Genomic DNA, 3,501 nt, shown 5'->3' with positions numbered 1-3,501 from the left:
CCGCCATAATGGGAATATTAATCCAATTAAAATGACAGTGAGACCGGCCTGTTGTTTCCATTGTTCGGGGTACAATGACGATAGAAATGAAACGGAAACGAGGTGAAATCAATCAACAACGGGAAACGTGTAACAACGGTCCACGTTATATATTCGGCGATCTCGGCTCCCCTATTTCATAGGGAGGCCGGTGCTCGATGTTTAATATCTTTTGCTCGGATGGAATCATTTGTTCGGCGCTTGCTTTTTAAATGAAAACGTGCGTTGCTTCTCGGTTAACTGGATCGATTAGAATGGTGTGGTTGTTATTGAGGGGGTTGCTTTCAGAGAGATTGAGATTTGGGGAAATTTTTTAGCTAAATAATTAATTAACGATAATCAAAATATCGCGATGTATGATGTAAATGTTGGAACTTTTTCTTGTAAGAAATAATTTCAACGAAGGGAAACAGTAGATGAATGATAATGAGACATGTAATTTAGTATAATAATTATGTAGGAATTATATATAAATTATTATTTTAGAAATGTTAAAATTAAATTCTATCACAAATTAATTCTATGCAATTTTCTTTAATTCCTCGATTCCCTCGATTTCATAATGTTTATAAATATAGAAACAAAATTATTTACAATTATTCATGGAAAGAATGATTAAGTTTTCGAAGTTGACTGCAAAAATCTAAAGATTTTTTTCTTAAACCAATATTTTCTTTGTTCAAATAATATATGAAAATAATGATGTAATGCAATGTATTATCCAATTTTATCCAATATTTTTATCATTATATTAAATTGTTGAATGATTTATAAACTTAGAATGATCGAATTAATAAAATAAAATAAAATTGATTAAAGTTCGAAGAAATTCGATTCAATTCCTACTAATTCTTTCCTTATAATTGTTTTATAATTATATTTATCAATTTAAAAAAAAAAATATGCCACAGATATAATTCATTACAATTTCTTTTCCTTCATAATTAATAAGGCAATACTCAAACTTATCCAATTCGAAGCTTTAAAATTATTCAACGATACATTTTCAACTTTTAAATAATTTCAAAAGATTTGTAAAATGTGGAATGCCATTCCCATTCGTAAATAATATAAATTTGACAATAAATTATCGACATCTATGCGATAAATAATATTCAAAGGAACGCTGTTCAACAAAACTGATTGATTACCACCACCAACGACCGCATTATGCTTCACGAACTCTTGTTCACGGACCTAACCTAATTTAACTCCGTGTCAATTGCGGAAAAAAGATCGCTCTTATCCGCGGAGGATCGTGGATAAAGTAATTAACAGCGTTCGAGCGTGTCGTCTCAGTTTATAAAAGCGGAGGGAGTGGGACTCGGGCAAAATAGTGTTCCACGTGTCTGCGTATCAGTTCAGTTTGCACCTTCGCCGCCTTCGAAGATGAGATCGAGGCTAGCTGGCGAGAATCGATCGCTTCTTGAGATCCACGTGCGCGTGTCTCGAAAATTTTGACAAAATTTCGGATTTTGAAAATTTTGACAAAATTCGGGAAGAAAGGAAGAAGAAGTCGCATTGGAGAAGGAAATTATTCCCTCTTCGTCTCTTTTTCTTTTATTTGTTTACAATAATATTCATCAGAGAAAAATCGCGTTGAGAATCGGGCCGAATTGAAATTATTAAATTAAAGTGAAAAGGATATTCACACGGGAGCGGAGGCAAGGAGAAGAGATCTTGCTTGGTGTCATCACGCTTTCTAAAAGAAAAAGAAAAGGGGGGGAGGAAAAAGTGTCTCGAGCGTCTTTTTGGGTTCAGTCACGTGCCACGGTAACTCACTTCCTCTATCTGCTACATCTGTCTGTTTTCATAAGTGTCACAGGTCTGGTTGGTAATTGTTGGTAATTAATCACGATATATCTAGTTTATGATAGTGCTTTCGTGATAAATTGATAAAATCTGTGATTTTTATTTCTTTCGATTACTATTGTTGAACTGTGAGTAATATTATATATATAATATTATTTATTTCTATTGATTTTTATATTAAAGTCAGGTTGAGAAATAAGTGATTAATCATTGATTGAATTAACAAATAATAGTATATATTATATTATATATTATAGTGTATGTTATTTAATCGTTAAAAAAGTATACAATGTGATATTACACGATTTATTCATAAATATCCAGATATTTTGATTAATTTGTAGTGAATCAGTATACAAGTTAATATTGAATAATAATAAATTAAAAATATGTAATTATGATCGATTTAATATTGATTAAAGAGAATAATTTTATAATTGGGGAATGTTCTGTCAAAAATATGAAAAAATTACTATTGTTATTTATGTTTCAATAATATTGATCAAATTAAATAATTATATTGTCCAATAGTATATAAGAATAATTCTAATTCTTAAAAATTATTATTATAATAGCTCAATGATATTAATCGAATGTTTAATAATTCGTGAAGAATAATTATTGAGTATTAAATTTATTAATTACTTGTTAATCAACGATGATATCAAGAATTGAAATTTTATTTTTCTACGTAATACTTATTTGTGAAATATCGAATTTTTTTTTCTGAAAATATTTATTACACGATAATGTTACCCTATGTGCAGAATGCATTCGACCTTGTATATTCATTAATTCTATTGTAAGCTAAACCTGTGCCACTGGTTTCACTTGAATGCTTGTCGATGAAGTTACGTATCTCATGATTTGATCTTTCTAACTATTTGTAAACTCTTTCATAATAATGCATGAATCACTAATTTGCCCTTTCGATAATGTAAGTAAAAAAAGGTAAAATTTCATTGCCTTTTATTTATTTCCATCATTTTTACTTTCTCTTGTATATAATTTAGTCGATTAATATTTTGCTTTTTTTTTTAAATATAATGTAACAATTAATTTGATCATTTACATAAATCTGAAAGTTTTTAAAATTTCGATTAGTTTTTCGACGTTATTAATGCACAGTTTAAAATATTTTTTCTTTTTTTTTTACAAAATAATGAATCGTGTTATGCGAGACACTCAATATAGTAATTAATATTGTCCATAATATCATAGAAAATATTTATAATATTTGATTACGAATATTCATTAATTTTTATTCAATCATTTACGGTTACAATTATTGTGTTAAAAATAAATTAATTAAAACAATGGAATAAACTTAATCAAAATTAAAATTCTCTTTTCCGTGAAATCAATATTTAAATCTTCAGATTTACGTCAATGATCATTAACAATATTCACTTGAAATATGACGCATATCCATGAGTCATATGTATCAAATAGAACTTCAATTAAATCAAAAAAAAAAAAAAAACAATTAATTAATAATTGAACGATCAATATTTACAATTGACAAATATAATAAATTTTGTTTTGAAAAAAATGATGTTTATTGATTCATCGTTTATGCAATTCTTATAAAAACATTGGAATATTATCTCATTGCACATTATTCACACGTTGAATAAAAAATAAAAAATT

The 3,501-nt window shown here is 27.7% G+C and overlaps 2 protein-coding genes across 5 annotated transcripts in view; both read left to right on the top strand.

The window, feature by feature from the left end:
- The window catches only part of LOC102677163 (glutamate receptor 1), a 286,138-nt gene that overhangs the window by 206,444 nt on the left and 76,193 nt on the right, over positions 1–3,501 (top strand). The window lies entirely within an intron of this gene.
- Positions 1,704–3,501, top strand: part of LOC102676738 (facilitated trehalose transporter Tret1-like) — a 15,343-nt gene continuing 13,545 nt past the window's right edge. The window contains exon 1 of one of the 3 annotated variants that reach the window (XM_031512047.1): positions 1,704–1,864. The gene's annotated coding sequence lies outside the window, so the exon portion shown is untranslated. Of the gene's footprint in view, positions 1,874–3,501 lie in introns of all 3 variants that reach the window. The other 2 variants (XM_031512046.1, XM_006618948.2) reach the window with 2 other exon arrangements.

Source organism: Apis dorsata, unplaced genomic scaffold, assembly GCF_000469605.1.
Source record: "Apis dorsata unplaced genomic scaffold, Apis dorsata 1.3 scaffold_382, whole genome shotgun sequence".
NCBI classification, from domain to species: domain Eukaryota; kingdom Metazoa; phylum Arthropoda; class Insecta; order Hymenoptera; family Apidae; genus Apis; species Apis dorsata.
Note: the sequence above shows the minus strand (reverse complement) of the source record. Positions and strands in the feature narration are given on the sequence as shown.